Source organism: Patagioenas fasciata, chromosome 10 (assembly GCF_037038585.1).
Source record: "Patagioenas fasciata isolate bPatFas1 chromosome 10, bPatFas1.hap1, whole genome shotgun sequence".
NCBI lineage: Eukaryota > Metazoa > Chordata > Aves > Columbiformes > Columbidae > Patagioenas > Patagioenas fasciata.
The window spans coordinates 7,645,905-7,668,857 of record NC_092529.1 but is presented as its reverse complement, the minus strand read 5'-3'; the positions used below and the strand labels follow the sequence as shown (position 1 = coordinate 7,668,857).

Below are 22,953 nucleotides of genomic sequence, written 5' to 3'. Positions count from 1 at the left end.
TTTTTTTCCCCCCCTCCCAGCTTAGACTAATGCAGTTGTTCCATGAACTATTCCTACAATACAGCCTGTGACCATACAGTATTATTGCTCTAGTAGCAGCAAGGTTTACAGATGAGCTAAACAGACATACTGGGTTGAACTCCTCTCACAAGGTGGGAGGTAACTGTTGTATAATCTCATTTTTGAAGGTAAAGTGCTTCAAATTACAGATTTTCCTGTCTTCTCACCTAGATTTAAAGCTTTTATCCACAAATTCTGTGTGACAAAATATTTGTTAGTGGCCAAAACTACAATGAAATAGTACTACAGGGGGAGAAAAGTTACCAGTAAGTAAAAATATATTAAATACAGTGAATTCAACAAAAAACCCTACAGAAAACAGTTATTACGTTAAGATAGATTTCTTGGATTAATGGAACTTTACAGCTGCTTTGGATTTAAACTGTTTTCTGTTTTGATTTTGTGAGCTCAGTCTAAATAACAATCTGAAAATATTTTTCTTCTTCTCTGTCACTCATTGACCTCCTTCCTACACACGTAACTTTATTTAGAGCCCTAGTCCAAGTGCTTTTTGGCAGGACTCTTCATCTCTACAAAAAACTCTGTGTGTATTGAGGCATTGCTAAGAAAGAGCACTGGGATTGTGCAATGCACTGTGGTTATGTTAAGCTTCTATCAGAGATCTATTTTATGAGCGGCACCTTTTAAAGATTGTGAAAAGTACTTTTTTAGCACTGCATGAATGAGAGTTGTACATGTAAATTTAGAAGAATAACAGGGATGAAATTCCCCACTACACTAGCTTCCTATTCTTTTGTTTCAAATTGGAGATTCAGAAAGGCAAGTAGTATTTGAAGTTATTAGTCCTTCATGGAGAACTTAGACTGATATTCTAATGCAAAAATAAGAATGCCAGATTTTATTCTTGCTATTCTTCTTTTGTTCATACCAAGTATAGTGCTAAGAAGATAACGAGGGTAATCACACATGCCTAGATAGAAAATCAGGTGCTGATCATGTATGGTGATGCTACCCTAAATGCCACCATAGGTATTTGTCCTGACATGCTGTAGTGACATGGAATGGGCAAAATGGTTCTTAAATAGTGGAAGGAGAGTGAAAAAGAGAAAAGCAGGGAGAAAATGGAAGAAAATACAGGTGCATATATAGTTCACTATAAACTGAAATGAAATAAAATCCTAATTGGCTTGATCTAGACATTGAGTTCTAAAACAAGAGATAATCAAATAGTATTCTTTCTCTACCAGCCTCTTGTAACTGAAGTCCAAACTCTTGAATAGGCTGAGGTCCCAAAGTGAGGTCTAGACCTCCAGTGGGAGAACACTGATTTACAAAACCCTTGCTCAGCTGTTACCCCAAACCTGACATCTCTCTGACCAGAAGGTTGATGAGAAGTACATCATCTCCAGCATCGCCTTCCTACGTTTTTTTTTTTTTTCTATTATGCTGTGATAGGCAAATAAATGACACAATCTGTGGTATTGGTTTACTTCACTGCAGTAGTGCACTACTCACACGGGCTGTGAGAGGACCAGGGTTCAACACTTCAACCTTCCTGCTGGTCTTACAGTATTGTTATAGTTGCTTTTGAGGAGCCACAGAAAGGTAAGCAATAGACATTTCCTATTTATGTTTGTATTCCTGCAGCAGCGTGAGACATTGACATAAGAAAACAATAAAAAGTACATAATAAAATTTATTCATGGCCCAGATCAGTACTAGGGTCCAAACCCTGGATTATAAACTACAAATCCGTATTTCTAATTTTATCAGTACGTGAAATCTGTTCAGGTAACGCTCAGTTTTGTGCACCAACACATTGATATAAGAGGCACTGAATAAGGCAGAGAAGTGTCTGATGCTGTTTTTCTTTTTTACAAACAGGTATTAGCAGGCATATTATGATCTGACCTGATGGAAACTGAATAGAAGTCTGATTAAACAACTAATTTATTAAACAAGACAGACTGTTGAAAAGCACAAATCAAAGGAAATATTTACAAAAACATTTTCTCCCAAATGTTCATGTAAACTTTGATTATCTGTGTATCTGGGCGACCGTGTTTGCCTGGTACCAATTGAAGTGTTAAATTCCAAGGCAATATACGTCTCCATTTATTCTGCCTGGGATGGGTCTGTTCACTTCTCAGGCAAATTATAAAGCACTTGCCTCTACCCCTTGGGTATGCGTGTGCATTTAAGAATCATTAGGAGTTGAACTGGTATAAGTATTGGTGCGTAGCCAGTGAAATTATTTTTTACAAGTAAGTCTACAATTATGAAAATTAGAAAAACAAGTTATCTAGCTTCCTTGAAAAAACTTTATAGAACATTTATGTCATCTGTTTGAGATGACCCTATATGTGTTTGTAAAGCCTCCTAGTGCCTTCATCAGTGGGTTATTTCAAATTATTTCAGAACCAAGTTTCACAAGAGGCACTTCGAATTATTCTCTAAAAATATTAAAGCAAATAAGATAACCAGTATTTTATGACAAATCACATGGGTAAGTCACTAATACTTTCCTATCAAAGCACGCCAACCAGGAAAGCTTTCTTATGCTTATTTTGCATAAGAAATTTTGCAAATTGTTAATTTGACCCATGTTTGGAATTCTTTTATGAAAGACAAAGATTACCGGAGTTATAGAGCAGGGCTGACTGTCATTTTGTACCTAAACAGTGCTTTACATTCGGGAAAGAACTCAATCAAATAGAATGCTGTCACAAATGAACATGCTAAAGCCTAATGGTATTACATAGCTAATTATGATAAACTTGCTGTTCCACCAAAAAGCTATGTGTGCACTCTTATATCCCAGCACCGGTGTTTATGTAGTTACATGGGCTGGAGCAGACTGCTTATCCACTTTTTTTTTAATCTGTTGCTGGATAAGTTCAGTTGCTTTCTAGCCAATCCCATGGCTGGTCTCACCATATGGTTTGGCAGGGGCTAGTGCTGGGGCAGAGGAGCAGCAGCAACAACTCATCAGAGAATCAAGCCACGATTATTTCAGATTAAAATGAGTGTTCTACCAGACCTACAGCACAGGGAAATGAACAGATGCTTCCAGAGTTCTCCATCCCCCAAGGACTGAGCACGCAGCGCTTTTTAGTTTCTGTGTTACCATCAAGGTACCAAGCCTATTGTAGAGAATTACGGTTTCGGAAGCAAAACTGCAGAGTCACGAGCATCTGCTCAATGGCTGCTAAAAAGCAAAATTATTTTCTGACAGGCAGGTGCTTGCATCTGGCAAAACACCATCATGCTTCACATTAACTTCCATTCTTGCTGGAAGGACAAGCAAGGTTGGGGAGACCGACCTCTTTCGAGAGCTGTAGGATATAAAACTTCGGCTATATCTAGGCAAGCCATTTCTGATTACATACGGACCTTTTTTTGTGGAGTTTAATCTACCAGTGAGATTTAAAATCAATTCTAGTGGGTTTTATTATCCTATTTTCTCTGCCTGTGAGGGATTTGGATATTTTCAGTATTTTTCCATTACATTTTCTGTGCTGTTACCTGTAAGCCTGAGGTGATAAAAATGGTCTTAGTAAAATACGCCTTTTTATCTATTTCGTTGTATTAATGTCAATAGCCTCCTATATCCCATGGCTTCTGGATATAACTTGTATTTTCACAGTATAAGAAAACAGAGAAAAACCACACTGGTTGAGTGTGCTGTAGGGATGATTCAGTTGCCTTTCTTTTTATTTTCATGTTTAAGGAAAGAAGCACTACATAATAATGACAAAGCATTTTGTCTCCTCCGTGTTCCTGCCTGTCTGATGCTGCTAGTACATTTTGTTCCTGAAAATTTGCAGGCTGATCTGCGATCTGCCCCTGGCAGAGCATCCTTATGCTAATAGTGAGCTAGGCCAGCAGAGTGGAAATCTGCCATCCCTCCAAACACCAGCCCCACCAGATACAACTTCAAATTACATCAGAGGAATACTTTGCTGCCTAGTGAAAGTCAATACAGTGTTTGCTTAAGATTTACATTCTTTATCAACAGAGAACCCCAGCAGTCTCGCCATACTTAAGTGTTCATTTGTATTCTTGAATCCTGAAATGGGACAAAACTGTAGTTACAAATTGAGTTGCTTTTGTACAGTAGTTCACATGCTACCCGTACAAACCATGTCTAGTGTTAAAAAATAGGAACTAGTCATTGAATTACCCTGGGCTCAGAAAACACCTACTTTTGATGGTATGCCTTTGCAGGCATTATCACAAAGGAGAGGAGAAGAAATCCTGTTTTTACCATGGTAGCAACTATAACAAAATATTGTGCTATTTCCTGCGGCTGCAACTAAACAATGTCAGAATGGCAGAAAAGTCACTATAACTTTCTCCACTTGTTCTCATCACTATGGCCCTAAGAAAAATGAGCTTTGAAAATGTCACACAAAGAACACCTTGCAAAAATGTCAATTAAGATAATTTTAGTAAATAGTTACAAAATTCCTGAAATAATATGCAAGTTTGCTTCAAAATAAATCAAAACTATATGCTTTATTAGAAAATTGTTTTTCTTAAAAAGATAGGTCTCTTTCCTTTTTTTTTTTTTTTTAAATTTCTGATAAGTCTTTTTTAATAATGTCTTCATAGCGTTTATCATTTCAAAGACTACTTGCAAAGTCATGTCAAACTAAGAATGAAACTACTGCACTTGTCCTCCCTTACAACACATAGAGTTTTACTATGGTTACTAACCTTGCAAAATTGAAAAACAATTTTTTTTTCTGTGGTTTAAACAACAGTCTTCTCAAAAAGTCCTGTGTTCTTTCAAAGCCACTAAAGCTCCAACAGTGATCAAGATAATTTCAACACAGAAAAAAAGGTTAATTTATTTAAAGAAGCCTGTAGCTAACATCCATTAGAGACTTTTTCAAGACTTAAGTGGCTGACGCTCAATTACAGGCTAAGTCAAAAGGTACAAGTATTTGAAATCTTGTGATTAGAGGGACTGTTGGCATTTGCAAACCAACAAAAACAGCAGGTGGAAAAGGAAATCATTTGAAGTCCTATTCAGCAGAAGTACTAGGTATCCAGAAAATACATTGTTGTTGAGAGTAATACACATCTAAGCAATTACTAAAATCAAACCTCTGAGCTAATGGTTTCTTCTACTGTCATATATGTATCTAATTTGCAGCTGTAATGCACATCAAAACCACCAAAAATTGAAGGTCAGCTTGAATAGATGGAGCAGTTGCAGGTGTGTGAGCTGCTCAAAGTACTGAAGTAATAGCAAACACGCACATTAACAGAGGGTGCTTTGTGGGGGAAGGAGGGAAGAAGAATTCTGCTGTGTGATGGTGTTATGGGACAAACTGCAGCTCCAACAGCTATGCCCTGGTTTGCTGAGAAGGTAAACTTAATGAATTGACAATGTGGTGGAGTTTACACCATTTTATTTCTTGGCAAGGCTTTGAACTTCTGTTCAAATATTGTGTCCTTCAGGATTATTTTAACCTGCAGTGTGTTAGTCACACACTGCAAGTTTGGAAGATACTATTGTGGTGTTCCTGGTGAAGTTAAGTGTTTTCTATGGCTTCAATAGGTGCTCCCCACTGCTGCTTTGATTTACAGTCTTATCATATTCTTGCTCTTTTTGTTGGTCTCTTGTTTTGCTGCTTGCCATTAGACACTTTCAGAAACTTCCTGGTAAGATTTGGGCTTTTATGGGCCAGAATAGTGCAGCAAAGCTCCTCAGAGGTAATACTGCTTTTATCCTCTCATCCCAAAATCATGATTACCTTTGATGGCAGTGATGGCCATTTACAGCCTCTTAGTCCAGGTCCACAAAAAATACTTCACTTCTTTGGAAAATGGTTTCATTTGTTGTCATTGCTTTCCACCTCTGTTCTAATCTGTTGTGTTTTGAAATCACACTTGGAGACCTATAATTGATGTAATTTTTATAAGTAACAAAAAATTACAGTGTTCCAGATTTTAATATGTTGTTCTCTAGCTTTCAATATCTCACAGTTACTATTGCTCTTTATTTCACATTTCAACTGGCAAGCCACTGATTTTACTTCTTTCAGTGGCCATCTCTTCCCTGTTGCGAGTTCACCTACACCAAAGGTTTCTCATTAGTACTACCAGTGGCTGTCGGTGCTTTTTTTAAGTTGCTTGATAAGACAGAAGGCCAATTAAGGGTGCAGGAGAACTAGGGACTTGTAGTTTAATAATTTTGTAGTTGTTTGCTTTTTAGGATATCTTCACTGATGTGGAAGCACAGAGAATCTCAGGGTGAGCAGCCGTGTTCTGTGATTAAAAACAATCATCTTCGATTATATGCAAGGCATAAATCAATGTTGTGATGTATTGCTGTCTAAATAGGGAAGCAGAATTAAGGTAGGAATTACATACACTGGAAATCAATGAGATTTTAACGATCCTTCTGATAAATCTTAAAATTTATTGAAAAACTAAACTCCATCAGACTCCCTTACTGCTTATTTTTGTGCTTAATCTTAAACTGCCTATCTTAGTAAATAATAATGCAAGCAATAGTGTGTTTAGTATTGATGTTAAATATTTTAAAATCTGTTCATGCACAGAACGGACACTTAGCTTTAAGCACTAAGGGAGATTGTTTTCAAGGCCTCCTCTTACATAGTGGATCTCCATTGCCATTTGCAATGATAATTTTCCATTTCAATCAAGCCATATTCTATTTCTTGGAGCAACTTTCTGTGTTAGGTTTTTCAACCTATTCTTCAGATTATGACACTGAAAGTAAGAAAGCATGCAACTAATTTTTGTGTGCTTCTTGTGGCATGAAAGGCTGAGGTAACACTATAGCAATGCAGTGAATTGTTGCCACAATATATTTTGGGTTCAGTCATAGGGAAATGCCAGGAACAGGTTTTTTAATAAAAACGTTAATTTCCACTTAGAGTACAGAGATGTGATTTTTGGTACAGAAAGCTGAAAAAATAAATAGCAGTGTTACGTTTCCAAAAACTATGGTGATCTGTTCTTGTTTCTACAATCTCTGACAAACCCTCAGAGGTTTGTGATTGAAAAAACAGATACTGCACATGTAGACTGCCACACAAAGGCCTATAAACCTGTCAGATTTGTACAATACCCATTAACCCTCAGAACACATCCATACAGAGAAACAGTTGCCACAGAGGGATGGCAGAAGGGACACTGGACAGAATACAAATCAGAACTTGTTCTCTGAAAATTTGGATTGCATTTGTTTTTAAGATTATAGAAAGGCTGTGCTTTGTGTTTGAGAGCCACAGCATGAAAACAGTATGCTGCATTGGAAGAACAATGCCCCAGGGATGTAATACTAAAAATTGAAAGCTGCTTTTAGGTATTGTACAGTATAACACAGCCTGAATGCTCCAGGATTGATGGACTATGGTGATGCACGTCATACTAATTGTAGTGATTCCCAATATTTAGTTTTGATGATACAAATGCAATCCTCTGATCTGGCACCAATGTGGTGAGAGGGCATTCTGCACGAAGTTAATGGTGCATGCTATAAGAAATACTCTTTCAAATTGAGTTGAAAATACAGCTAATACAACCCCGATTTGAAGAATGTGTTATGAATAACAATAGAGGGCAAGAGTGTAAAATCAGTAGGGCTCAAATTCTCCGCAGGTCCTACAGCCCGCATTGCACAACACTACTGCATAATGTCACCAAAGAGCAAGGATTTCTGCCTATTCTTCAGCAGATTTAATGAATACCTTACACATAACCCTTACTTCCACCACGTGAGCACTTTTGTATGGAGAAAAAGTAATTTACAAGTTATCTAAACTTCATCTTCAAAATGAATTTTTATTTCTATAGAATGGAAGCTGTGTTCAGTCACCCATTTTGGATGACCTCAGCACAGATTAAAATACAGCTATAAAGACATAAAACATTAGAGCTGAATTGCATTAATGTCACTTTGTGCAGTCCACCGCTACCCTGAAAACAGCAGATTATCACTTGAAACACTCTCTCTTCAAGCTTCAATAATTCCCAGAAAACTGCTGAGCTTTGAAGCAGTCCCTTAGATGTGAAGTTATTCTGATCAAAAGGAAGAACTGATTTAAGAATTGCTTTTGCTTTCTGATATTTTTTCTTTCCCTTTTACCTGTGGTGGTGGTGGTGTTGGTTTTGTTCTAAACTCCTCTGGGTGGTATTTTGGTTTTGGTAGTTGTATTTTCCAAATAAAACAACCAAATATCAAACCACTAGATTAGGCACCTATTAAGGAGGTTTGGGGTGGTTTGTTTGCTTAAAAAAAATTTTAAAAAAGCATGCTCAATAGCAATGCAGCTGGTGATATAAATGTCTTTGCATTTTTTTATGTTTTGGGATTCTTTTTCCATTTAGCTTAAAAAAAGCAAAAAAAAGGTTGATAATAGTCTAATTACTGAGTAATAGAATTCTAGATTTTTAGAAATAATACTTGTATCTTTTCTGCTCAAAAAATTAATAAATCATTCATCTCAAGCATAAGAATGATGAACAAACAAGTTCAAAGCATTCTTATTTTTATATTGAGCTGAAAGACTAGTCTTTTTCATATCCAGCAATTCCTGTGTGAGATCCAGTGTTTTGTAGAAGCACGGGATCTGCTGGTAGCATAGATAAGCAAAATACACATCAAAACCACTATTCCAGAGGAGGAAATTCTATTACTGCCCTAGTGAATACATAGGGCAAATGACAAAAGAATATTCAGAGGGCATGACAAGGAGGATGGACTAAGTGTGGGAAGCTGCAAGTTGTTGAGGCAGAAGATCTTTGTCAAGGTGGAGAATTCCTGGCTTGCAGGGTGTACAGGACTTGAGACTGTAAACTGGGTTCCCACAGCCAGAACTTTGTGTCCCAGATATGAGAACATGATGTTTCTACGTACCATGTAAATGTGGCAATAAGCTCAGAGCAGGAATGCTTCTGATCTCTTTCCAAGTAGGGGAATGACATACCCTCCAGCAAGTCTAAATTCATTTCTAATCATTTAAACAGACTAGCTCTCTTCTGATCATCTTTTTGTTGTATCTTCGTATCATATTTTTAAGCACGGACCTTCAAATACTCACTATTTATGCAGATCACCTAAGTTTAATTTAACAGCTACGCTTCTGATTTCACACTTATAAAAAAGCAATCAGGTTGCTCTGTGGAATAGTTTGCTGAAACCGGTGTGACAAGGGAACAGAGGGACAATACAGCTTCCTTCTAGTGGAAAACTCAACAGGATACTTGTTTGTCTCGTTATCGATATAGTCCATATGAAAATTTAGGAAAATTAATTGTTGGGCTTCCAGCATACAGCTTAAAGTTGGATCTTTAAAAATCCAGTCAAATGCGCAACCAGAAAAGGGCCTAAATTTGCTCCGTTTAGTTCTAGAACTTGACTTGAAATGTCATTAAGAAGCCTACCAGCAGTGTAGGTAGTGGATTGGCTGTAGATGGTTGAGATGAAAACTTCCAGGAGAGGCTGTGAACCAGGTAATAATAAGGACTTGGAAGATAAATGGACAACTGATCAATTTGCTTGGCCTGTTTGTTGCTTACAAATCATGACCAGCAGAGAGCTTCAAGGTCAATAATGTTTGAAGAGTTGGTCACAATTGTGTCAGAACTTGAGTCTGTCTTTACAATGGCAAAAATATCTGGTTGTGCAGAAGATGGAAAGTGAACACAGTAAGTTGCGTTCAGTACGTTTCCTTGACTACATAAATAGACTAAATGATAATTCTAGCTGGCTAGCAGGATCACTCAATTTCTAGACCAGTAATTAAGAACATAATGGATTGCTACTACTGAAGGGAACTGCTCAAAAAAACTGCTGTAAGATAGCACTTGGACACACTTTTACTGTCTTAGTGAAAGCCCATCCACCAGAGATTTAGGAGACTAAGCTTTAGGAGGTAAACTTTGGAGTTCTATCTTTTCCTTACGCTTTGGATCAATGGAATACCTAGAACTGTTTGGCTCAGCTAAGAAAATAGGAAACCAGACCTACTTCAAAAGCATTAGGCATTACTTCTATCCACCCCCTTCCCCTAGCTCCCACTAGACATATCTAGGTCCTCTTAAATGTGACTGTAATATGGTGATGACTTAGAACATTTAAGTTCTAATTTTTGGAGGTCAGTGTTAAAATTCAAGTGAGAGTTAGAGACAACCAAAATAGGTTGGTTTTTACTATGTAGATATGTGATAAATGCAAGGAAGGGTGTCTAGCAAACTAACCGTAGAAATTCCCTTCGGGTAAACAAACTGGAAAGGAACTGTTCTGCTGTAAAAATATTATCTAGGGATAGAAATTCTAATAGCAGCAGTTATAGGTAAGGAAGTGACTGAAATCTGGTTTGAGAGTCAACATCTCAGGTGATCCTTAACCAGCAAAACTTCCATGGCTCTGAATGAGGGATAGGCTGAAAAGAATGAGACAGGCACCCATAGTTACAAAGGGCATCAGTGCATGTGGTAAATACTGGTGTTCAAAAGAGCTAGGAAGGGACAACAAGAAAGATCTGTTCCCAGAATTTTTAGTAGATTTGTTCCAGCTTAGGTTTAAATATGGGACAAGTATGACAGCTGAGGAGACAGTCTGGTTTAGGACAGTCTCTGAATCCAAAACAGTCTTATGGTGGTTCTAAGGGAAACACTCCAGCAAATCAGGAAGGGGGCTGGCAAGCCTTTGGAGAAATTGCAAAGTAGTATAACCACTATTAAAATTGCCTCACTCAGTTTAAGTCAAGAGAAGGGGAGCGAGAATTATGTAGAGATTAGATAAAACTGCTTGAATTAATTATGAAAAACCCTTACTCATTGCTGCAATAAATGATCCCTGAACATTGTAGCAGACCCAAACTACCATATGGTTTTCCACCATAAATGATAAATGCGGACACCTGCAAATGGAGCTGTATCTGAAGGACAACAGAAGAGAGTTGTTTTCATAGTAAGATAAGGCCTGAGACAATTTAAAGTGATGGTTACATGTCAGGTTGAGACACTCACTTGGAGGGTGCTGCACAATCACAGAACCACAGGATGGCTGGGGTTGGAAGGGACCTCTGGAGATCATCCAGTCCAACCCACCTGCTAAAGCAGGGTCACCAGAGCAGATCACGCAGGATCACTTCCAAACAGATTCAGACTATTTTTTTCTCAGGTGATATCCTGGTACATGCTGAAAAGCTTCAAACAGAAACTGATAGAGTATTAAAAGCTTATGGCTGCCATTCTGCAGCCACAGGGAAGGTGAGGCAGGGACAAAGGAAACAAAATTAACTTCAAGCTAACAGGAAAGAGTTCAAGACGTTAGCCTACAAACATTGCCTACTGCTTGTTTCTTAAAACCCTCAGCAAAACAGATGATAAAGAGGATAGCAGCAAAGAAATTCTGTTGGAACGATAAAGGACTCAGCACTCCGATTCAATGTGAATCACGCAAAAGCCATTTATTACAGAAACATGTCTCCTTATATACGCAACTATTCTCTAATCACGAATCCACGCTCCAAGCATGGATTCGCTAAATGAGTATCATGGGCAGTCCACATGCTGGAGCCCCACTGATGATAGGTCTGACGACTCACGCCATGCTGAGGCCCTGTTAATGAAGAAACGCCCCTCTTTCTCACAGCAGATTCTGTTCTCAGCTTCTCGAAGTGGCCTTGAGATTCCTTTGGGCCTGACTAATTCAACAACATATCTCCTTCTAACGAAACCCCTTCACAAAATTCTATAAATATCTTTTATCTTTCTAAAAGGGTTAGACCACAGGCTAACTCTTCTATCTCTTTTAAGTCAGACTATACATATTTGCAGTGTGATCATGTGTTTCATTGTTGCACACAAGTACATCAAGGGATTTTCTGTGATGGTTACAGTTAAGAGCAAAAAGTTCAGACATGCTTACCACTTCATACAACATATCTCTTAAACCTGATATGGTCTGACCTTGCCTGTTTAGCATTAGAATTAAGAGGTTAGGTCGGTGTTATTCCAGGTTATTCCAGTAGATAACTTCGTATTGACATTTCAGTGCCTAGATTAGCCACATAGTGTCACCCTAGACCATCAAAAAGTCTAATAAAAGGCATTCTGCCTAAACACTAGCTTGGAGAAGTTGTACTTGACGTAGTCTGGAGATACATTACTACTTCTAAATAAATTAATAAGCTCTCAAGGGGAATCTATTTCATCCTGTAAGACACATCTGTAGCCAGCATCATGACATCTTCAGGTGTTCATGAAACTTTGGACAAGAGTCATCTGCATTGCTTCCTGCTGTGATCAGCATTTCTGCCTGAGATCTTGGCCTCTATACTTTTTATATCTACAGAGAAAGTGCTAACTCTAGTGTTTCACATTTCTAGTGATTACATGTCAAAACCACTTTTCCAGACGTTTGAAATATAAGTATATAGGTTTATTCTGCTAAGTTACTCCAGTGATGCTTCAAAAGATGTCCCAAAGCAAAACCTCATATTTGACTTCCGTGTGCTTGGTTTCTGCAAGTATTTGGAGTATAAGTTGTTTTATATTCCTGGGCTTACATTTGCCCCATATGGCTTTAATTTCATATGAAGTTTATAATGTCCAGATCTAGACCTAGGTAATAGAGGCATCTTGAAAGACTGATCATTTTTAATTTTTTTTTTTTTTTTAAACATTAATCAAAAGTTACAAAGCATGTTTGAGATCACAGACCATAGACTGGTTTGGGTTGGAAGGGAGTTTCAAGATCATCTAGTTTAACCCTCAAGAAAAGATTTAAATCCAAAAATACCAGGAAAGCTTCCTCCAAAACTATAGTGGCATTAAAATCCAGCTGCAAACAGAGGTTGTGGACATATCGATGTGGAGTGAATTGAGATTCAAAGTGTACCCTTACTCTCCACAGCAGCCTAAATATTAAAAATACTAACAAGATATACTACTTATGAAAAGTAATAGACACTCATAGTTAAGGTAACTGGTACATAATGCAGAAGGCCTACAGCACTCTTGATAGCAATAGCTGACAACAAACAATTCATGAGCAGGCACATTTAATACGGTGCTTTTGATGACATTTGTGTCCTGTTGCTTCTGCTAAATTAATGAGAAGATTAAAACTATCACCATAGTCTGACAGGGAGATAGACAGGAACAAATTTCAATGCTTAAGGATTCCATCCAACCACAGTAAGAAAATCAGAATGTTGTTGTTACCGGAGGAATTCCAAAATTGAGATTTATCTGGATTCTGTTTCCCCGCTATGTATGATCACACAGACCAATGTGTATCAAGTGTAATACAGTGATTGTACTGGATAACAAAAGCTCCAATTGGTAACTTCTTCCAGAGAGACATGAATCTCCCAAAGAACAATTCTTGTTATTAAACTCTTGGTATTTCAAAGCTGTTACTCGCTACCAGGAGAGAAAGTGAAGTCACCGCTTAGAGGTGAATAATATTTATTGAAAGAGTTTGCCAAGCTTCAGCTTATATTTTGGAGAAGTTCTGCCTTTTGATATACAGTGCTATATTAATATAAATTAGTGAAGATTAAATCTGATTCAGAGGTTCCAAACTATGGGTACTGATAGACATGCAACTTGCTTTCTGAAAATAGTTCCTAGTAGTCTTAAAAATTCTGGATTTTGCTAAATGTTCCTTAAATATTGGCTATATGCTCAAGGAAATAAAACAGTGAAATCAGTTCATTAAATTTGGATGAATTTAGAGAAAGCTCTGTTAAACTGTGTATTCACTTTTATAAGTGTTAAACAACAATGCCATGGAGATATAAACCCATATTTATCTTGATATTTTGAGCTGCTTTCCCTTTGAAAAAGAGTGGTAGCGATGACAGCTAGAATTTAAGTAGAACTTCCCCCCCATCCTTTCAGCAATAAAACCACTCTCTTAATAAACAGTCATGTTACCATGTTTACATTACCAGTTCTAATTGCTCCTAAAAAAGTGCAAGAGATGACAGAGCCAAAAGGCAGCAACAACAGGGCTGCTGAACTGTGCTCCAAAGAAAAATGAAATGATAATTTAGCACGTCCCGTGCCTCCTGACCGTAGAACCTTCCTTCATGGTATAGCCTTACATTCTTCCAATCTATTGCTTGTAAATAAATTTTTACATAAGACTTAAATCCTTGTGGGTTGGCCCATGTCTGAAAGTTTATGGCCTGGATACAGCAGTGAACAGGCTTTTTATTTTTAGTTCACCTAAAATTAATACTAGTGAAATGTGAACTATGGAGGGAAAGTGAAGAACACAGATTTCTAATACCTAAAGGCTTGCATGTCCTGAAGACCATTCAGCAGCTCAGAAATCCTCCACAAGATTAAGATGTCTCTAGAAGGGTTATATGTAAGGAATTGGTACAGTTTGTTACTAGAATCTGAGTTTCAAATACCAATGAAATCAGTATCTTGTACAAGATAGAGCTACACTCAGAGTATTTGGTTGAGTGCTATTGCTTACAGAAAAAAAGATTTCAGAGTGTGCTTTGGTTAAATAACTTAACTAGCTTAGGTACTAGTTATCCTCCCTAAGCTTTTGTCACTATTCATTTTGACAAATTTAATTATATACAAGAAACATCTATTTTTATTTTTGCATATTTCAGTCTCCAAACAACAAGCATGGATGTTGTTGGCTTTTCTGTTGACTCCCTCTTATCTGTTGGCCTTTCCTAAATTGCTGGAGTGCTCAACCTACTGTCTTCACATTGATTTGTCTTGGTTCTTCAGCAGCTCATCCACATAAGCAGAATGAGCAGCCCTGATCTGTAATTCACATATACATCAAGAAGGATCATTTAATAAAAACAAATTAAAAACCCTCACCATTGGGAGAAAATTCTGGGGGGGAGGGGAAAAAAAGTCTCAAAAATACTTTTCATAAATAGCTGGAACTGCTAAAATGAAATGTTTATGTATGAACAGTGAAATGTTATTCTCCTCTATTTATTTATTTTTATTTTAAAATGAAGCCTCTTTCTAAGAAGTCTTAGAACAACAGTTGCAAATAATGGAAGGAGAGCCTGAAAAGTATCTAATATGATTAAAACATACCTTAAAAGAACATATACACACATCAGAGAACAGAATAGCTACAATATGAAGAATAAGATATTCTATATATGTTTCTTTCAGGAATTAATGAAAAGAAGGCAATGTGAGCATTTCTGTTCTTACCTAGAACAGCATATAGCATGACTAGTGTTTACAGGAGAACGAAGCTGTTCTTGTCTTGCAGTATATTTGATTTGAGTGGGATTGACAAGTCATCAAAGCCCCACCTGGTGCCCTCCTGGAGTCTGGGATGTTTCCAAGCAGGAAAATGCTGTAAGGAGGACAAAAATGAGCCATGATTTTTTTTTTTTTTTTAATGTATTGCATTATATTTAAGAACAAAAAGCATTAAATGCACACACAAAAATATATTAGTGACTTTCTGGCAAGATAAATGTCCAAAAAGTTGCAGACTTTTAAAGGGAAGATTGCTTTTGAGTGCTGTTTCCCTGCCAGTTTGTCCATGCTCGCTCTCTGTTTCAAAATCAATCCAGGCTCAAGATATTTTTCAAAATGGGGTAGTCTGGAGATCTAGGCCCCATTCAAGATAAAACTCAACAGGACAATCTTTTTGACAGAGGGTTTTGCAATGAAAATGAGAATAGTTTGGTGATGTTGCAAAGCTGCACTAATTCTATTGTATTCAGTACTGAAGAAGAAACTATTGAATATTTAATAAAACTGATCAGAGCACCTAAGTGCAGTCTCAACTTGAAAAATTACTGTTAACTTTTGTTTTCCCTTCATGTGAAGTTTTTCAAGCATTTTGCCACTAAAATGAATTTTTGGGTGTGTCTACTGCTAAGACTCATTCTCTTTCAACCACCAATAAAAGCAAATGAACAAGGCTAGACTAATATTTTTGTCTAAAAACCTCCATAGATATATTTTGATTTTGTGTATCTCTGCTTATGAACAGAACATAATAAAGCAAGAATTTCTCTATAAAAGACTATAATCTTCATCACACAAGCTTTAAAACAGACAATGAATTTGTTGAGGGATTCTTTTCTCAGAGCAGAAAGCTATTTAACTAGACAGCCTAAGAGGATCCTGATTCAAGCAAACAGCTTTACTTAGAATGACAAATATAGTACATTTGAAGTAAATTATGTGCTTAAGTCCTGTGATTTTTATGTCCCTTCCTAAAGCACAGGCATAATTCTCTTCCCTGAATGCTAGTCAATAGAGGCCAGTTAATATCAACTACAACATCAGCTTTCAAATTGGAGATAAGCCAGGAAGCATTTGCAGTCAAATGTGATATACAGTAACAATGCCACTTACAAAAATGGAAATTCACTCTATGGCTTGACAGCTATTAACTTATTAAATAGCCTCTTGTGCAGTATTCATCTTCCTTAGTGTAATAAAAACAAACAAAACACACATAGAAAGAATTTCAGGCTAAAGACAAGTATTGAAAAATACAAACTAAAGATGTCTACAAGCTCCACAGTGTCTTGCTTGATTTTTAACATGCCAGAGGAAATTATGTTCCTCTTCATCAAATGTGCAAACATAACCAGCTTAGCCTATTAAAATCCCTGCTGCTATAAAACCCATTACCAGGAAGTGTTTTCCTAAAGACAGAAGGAAAGGGGGGGAAAGAGCAGCAATTTCAGAGTCAGTAAAAAAATCCTTCTGATGAAACAAGCAAAAAACACATCTCCTGGGAATCTAAACAGGGTTTTTTGGCATAGATGTTAAGCAGAGAGCTAAACTATCTTCAAGTAGATATAGTACTTCCTTCACAGCACTAAACCTGAGCCTGGTTCATGAGTTCAACTCAATTCATGCCAGTGTATTGTAACGGCTTATTAGAAATGTTCCAGTCATGGCAATTTTATGTTTTTGAGACTCCTTTAAGAGGCACTCCTGATGTTACAGCTAAAAGAGAAGTGAGTCCTCTTTATACTACAAAGCACCAATCACCTTTTCACTATGGTCATCCCCCGTATCCTGTCCCTGTACTGCAGAGTTTGGTGAAACCCAGATGGTTTCAATGAAACTCAGGCTGAGTAAAGATTGAATGACTGGATTTCATCTCTCCCTTCACATGGAGATGCTAGGCTGTTTCTGCAAATGAGGTGACTGCCCACTTTACTGTTCATTCAGTTGCCAATTCAAGATGGGTCAAAGACCTGAAGATTTCCAATCTGTACCAATAATTTATTTTTGGATTTAATCCTGAGTGCTAGCCACCCAATCAGATGTGGTTCTCCACTCATTCACTAAAACTTATCTTAAGGCTGAATTAGGAAAAAAACGTAGTACATTTTTCCTTCAGGTTAACCTTACAGGACAGTCAAGGCTACATCTAGATCTAAATATGTTCATTTAACTCAGTTTCTCTCATAAGTTCTGGTAACTATTACACCTACTAGGGGTACTTGCTGACCACATCTCCTGGTAACATCAAGTACTATCTGCTAAATCCAGTGCTCTGAGCAGATTTTCTGCCAGGTGATGCCAACTGGTAGGAGCAACTTTACCTCTAGGACCACGCAGAACTGCTATGCTTGCTTAACAAAAACATTGTTCAGGCAGAAACTTCTTTAAGCCAAAACAGATTGCAAAAGAATGGCAAAAGGCATCCTAGTTTCTGTGTACCTCTGCACAGAATAATTCCTAGTTGTTTGGCTACTTTCTACTTCTGTCTTGGTTCTTTTGTGATCTTCTGAGTATTTGTTTCCAGGATGTAAATGCATCCTCTGTTAAAAAGAGCAATTGTCTGGATATCTCAGAGCCCTCCTACAAATGCTCCTGACAATAGAAATTAGAAATTATCTATTCTAATATCTTTTTAGATTTATAGTTTTATTAAGGTTTATTTGCACTTTCTATTTATTTCTGATTCAGTGGATTTCTTTACCTTAATTACAAATTAATCTGCAGAGAATTTAATAATGTCATTTCTTCTACTAATGATGCTCACACACAGCAAAAAACCAAGCATGCTGGAAACAAATACATAATAATTTAAAAAAGAGTCCATAGCTTAGAATAACTCAATAGGCAACTTGCCCAACCTAATTACTGCAACTCTACAATCATATTTAAACAAGTTTTAACTTCATAAAAACTACCCTTTGAGTTAGAGTCCAGGTCTGAAGACTTTACAGCTGCTTGGCCAGTGGTTAGCTTAGTAACAAATGGGGAAAGAGTATCCTTCAAGTATACCCTTATTGTTGTACTGAAATGTTTTCTGTAGCTACTGTGCATGTCTAAATCCTTTCTACTTTATTTTAGCAATCCGCACCAACTGATACATAAAAGCATCATTTCTATCGAACTTGTTGTCATCCTTTCAACATTACCCATTGCTATCCGAGGTGCAATATCTCGGATATCTAGACAGCTTTCCTGGAAGCAGCTGCTGCTGAAAGCAGAATTTGAATAGTCGCTCTCTGTTTTCGTTTTTTTTTTTTTAAATAATGAATCAGCCATAATGCAAATTATCCCTTCAAGGAAGGCAAAGAATCAAAGTAAAAGCACCATCTAGGGACAGCAATTGTATAACATCTTTATACCCTTGTAAGCTGGGGCAATTCAATTCCAAATATAATTAAATTAATTTGACTGTGCTATATATTTATTGTAGTTAATTTCAGCATAGCTGTATAATCACTTAAGAATTATATATTTGCAAATATAAATCAATGCCATTCAGGCACAGCAAATAATTCCAGATTCATGTATTAAAAAAATTCTCTGAGGACAAAAAAAAAAATCCTGCAGTGCATGATAGAAGAGTATGTGCTCAGCGTCATGGTTATTCCCTTAGAAACAAAGAATCACATGATGCACAGTGCTAATGGAGCATGCTCAATGCATAAATAAATCAGGCTAATTTTTCTTCTTTTGTTCTGAAATCTACGCCAGATTTCCTGCCGTCAACTGCTGCACTGAGAGGTGTTTAATTTGCCTCATATGTAAAAGCACGGTACAGGTGATTGGCAGTGTTGGGTATCGCTAATGCTAAAATCTTGATTAACGTGGAACAAAACAACATGCACTTTTTCCTGTGGGAAAGTTCAGCCTCCCCGCATGTAGACTTTCAAAAGAAATCTCAGCAAAATGAATTTCACCCAGTTAGAAGGGAAAAATTAGCCAAAAGACAGATCACAGCAGCAAGCTATTATCTGTCAAAACAGATAAACGAGAGTTTTTCTCCATCATTTCAACTCCATTTGTGAACTGTTTCTTTTTCCTTGTTTACAGCCTTGGTATACTGACAGTACTTTAACTGAAAGAATTAAAAACCCAACTACTAGATAAGGAAAAATACTCAGTCTTTGCAGGATTGTTTTTAGTATAATTTTAGTAAAGAAAACATAGCTTTAAGATTGAAAAAGAGTCCGATCTCTGTACTGCAGCTCTGTTGGTTGGCATTTGTACCTAACAGTGTGTCTTGAATACATGATGAGCCATTCACAGACTCCCACAGGCTCCTGGAGTTTAAATCTGAATTTATTCAAGTCCATACCCAATCTGATTTCCCTAAAGAATAAGACCTCTGTTGGAGCTCACTTGAATCACACTTGTTTTTCAGTGCTAAACTGAGGTAGATGTTTCTGATGGTCCTTTAAAAATAGCCAAACTGGAGCCTATATATATATATATTAATATATTTGTGTATAAACCTATATATTTTTTAAAAACCTACAGGATAGAGGTTAGAATTCTGTTGTCCCTGGTGCATGACCGTTGGTGTTGCTGGACTACAGTCTTTCATGACTCTTAACATTGCCATACCATATGCTTTGCTCATAATAAGGAAACTAAGAAGGAACTCTCTAAAAGATTTTGTTTTACTTGAAAAATAATTACCCTTTTTCTTGCACTTTTTATTGCTTAGATCTTCCTTAGAGCTTAGAAGTATATGCACTCCAGCTACATGCAGAGATTTATAGCTAAACTAGATGTCAGAAGTAATTGGGAAAAACTCCTTGTGCCTTTCTTCCTGCCCCCAGTAACCTAACCACGAGGGCTTTCATATTCAAAGGCTATTGAACAGGCTGAGAAAGAAAATCCGGAAAGTTTGGTATCACATAATACCCACAAAGGAGGGAGTTACAAGATGGTTACAAGGCTCAGTGCAGTGACAATTCATCAGATGTCTGAACTTGCTTCATGGGGGTACTCATTTGGTAGTACAACCTACAACCATTGCCATTCTTTACAGCACAGCAAGTTTACAGTGTAAACTGGGGAGCGCCATGAATTCCTAACAGAAGCAGCACTTCCATTTTTTTGTCCAACATTTTATTCCCAATTTCATGAGCCATATTGCTCCAACAGTCTTGCACATTGCTGCACCAAGGATACATTCAAGTGAAATTAATGGAAGAAAATGGGCTTAGATTTATCACACCCACCAACCCAGTTGAAAGTTGTCCTCATTTACTATCTCATGTAGTTCTTTCTGTTCTATAAGCAGGCATGACAGATAGTTTGGATAGATGGAGCGGTGTCTCAATAAGCTATGTCTCATTCACAATCAGTGCTCCACCATTTCTATTGAAAGTACAAGAACGAAGAAGACGGCTAACTGTGTGTTAGAAAACAAGTCAAGAACCATCATAACTCTTTGCATACCCTGTACTCGCCAACATAATCCAAAACGATGGCTAAAGACATCCCAACAGTAAAAATCAAAAAAGGAGCTAGAAGAAGTGTTTTGGGGACAATGGTGATTTTTGTAGGGGAAAAAAAAAAAAAAAAAATTATTCCAATACCCTTTCCAGACTTACATTTCCTAATAGATTTCAGCTAAAAAAGCATAAATGAGGATATACTCCCTCCACCACCAAAAAGCAACGTATCCTAGAATTACTAAGTAAGAGAGGAATAAGCACACTCATCACAAATGTGGATACTGAAATCCCACTGCAGCCTCCCACTGCAGGTGTTATAACTCACGCCTTTTCTTATTATGAAGCAGCTTGTGGATGTTGAGAGGAGAAACCTCTGAAATTCTTTCTGCTGGAGCAGTCTCATGTTGTATAAAATACTTCAGACTGTCATGGCCACAAGCAAATACGGAAAGCTCTGCCAGCTTTTTTGGTAGGACTTTCAACTGGTAGGTGAAATCTGCCTATTCTCTGGTCCCAAAAGCAGTGTACGTTTGATTGTACAAAGTAGAGTAATGTCAATGAATGACTTCTAGCGCCTTTGTTTTTTTTTTTTTCCTTTTTTCCTCTCTCTTCAGGATGGACTCCAGCCTGAAGATCAAGATATATGTACATGTAATATTCAGTATAAGTCCTCTTGGGTAGAGGGATTTGCAACTATCTTTGGGAAGCTCTATAAGCACCATGAAGTGAGACCACAGTCCCCTTAATTTCCTTATTTCCCTTTCTCACAAAATATTTTATTGACATGAACTATGTAGGGTCAAAACCAGGTGTTTTTAAATTTTTCATTCTCCAATGAGGAGCAAATTTGTTTTGTTTTCTGTCTGTTCATTTCTACAAGTAAACCAAACCAAAACTGCTCTAGTTGTACAGTCCTGTAACTTTAAATAGAAATTGTAACAGCTTTCAAAAAATTTCTACCCATGATGGGTTGAGATACTTCCCTACAATATTTATGGATCTGCTACATGCAATTTGCAACAGCCACCTTCTGTGAATATCTGCAGTGGTCCTATAAAACTAATTGTCCAAAGGGCAAAACTGAATAGAATTATAGCCGTGTATCAATTAAATTAGGAAAAAAAAAAAAAAAAGTAGAGTCTTACTGTTGCTCCAAGTTTCTTGAACTGGTACAGCTCCATTGTTATACTCAAGGGTCACGAAATACATAAGGACTGATAAAAATGTTAATGAATGAACAATTAATATGAAGCCATTCATGAAGCTGCTAAGCTTCAGTTTCTTTTCTTATCTAGCTTTAATGATTTGCTCCTTAGATAATTACATTTTTCTGTTCTATCTGTACTGACACTCATAATTGTACAAAACTATTCCCAATTTCAATTGTCATCAGCAATGAAAACTTGAATTGCACATATTGGAGGGTTGTGATCTTCAATACATCAAAATGAAAGCAAAGGAAAATTAAACAGACTGTCTAAAATAAACAGCACAGCAGTTTGTTTAGTGGAATGGTCATAGCCTTCTGTCTATGAGTTTTAGGGTAATCTGCAGTTAGTTTAAGTCTTGCCTCAGCATAAGATAAGTCATCCTATTGAAGAATCAAATGTTTTCAGTTTTCAAATAATAGCTTGATCCTTGAGGCTTTTTTAATCAAGTGTTCAAAAAGAATATTCAGCTGCTTTAGTTATACCTGGAAAGTATTAAACTTCTTAAACATGAATGTTCATTTATAAACATAACTGAATGTTTTATCAGATTATCACATCTTAAAGTGAAACTGTGAACTATGTTCTTATATTCCTCAATTTAAAAATTCATTTTAACAGAAAGGGAACTATGAAGACAATCCCAAACATGGAACAGCCACTACTGCCACTACTATGTATCTTGCAACATTTCTGATAGTGCTATTCTCCTATTTATTGACACGTAAAACTACAGGTGGTTTCAGACACTGGACACAAATGTCTCTAAGGACTAGAAAAAAATCATAATTTGCTTTGCTTTGTTTGAATTGGTGTCCAATTCAGGGGAATTTGAAATTGAGTAATGACATAGCTGGAAATTCAGGGATTACAAGTGCAAAAACCTCTCAACTCTGGGTAGAGTTCATGTGGCAGTTTTCAAAACTTTTACTGAATGACACTAGTAATGCTGTAATCACCATGCTCTGCTACAATGCTGCTTCTGTTCTCACTATTACCTCTTCTTCCACCTGCTTCTGTTTCAGTTGTATGCTGTGTACAGT

The 22,953-nt window shown here is 37.0% G+C and overlaps 1 long non-coding RNA gene across 1 annotated transcript in view; it reads right to left on the bottom strand.

Moving 5' to 3' along the window:
* LOC139828769 (uncharacterized) overlaps window positions 1–22,953 on the bottom strand; it is a 53,983-nt gene that overhangs the window by 22,476 nt on the left and 8,554 nt on the right. Inside the window, exon 2 of the long non-coding RNA XR_011740703.1 lies at window positions 15,226–15,373. This is a non-coding gene — a long non-coding RNA (uncharacterized lncRNA). The remainder of the gene's footprint in view (window positions 1–15,225; window positions 15,374–22,953) is intronic.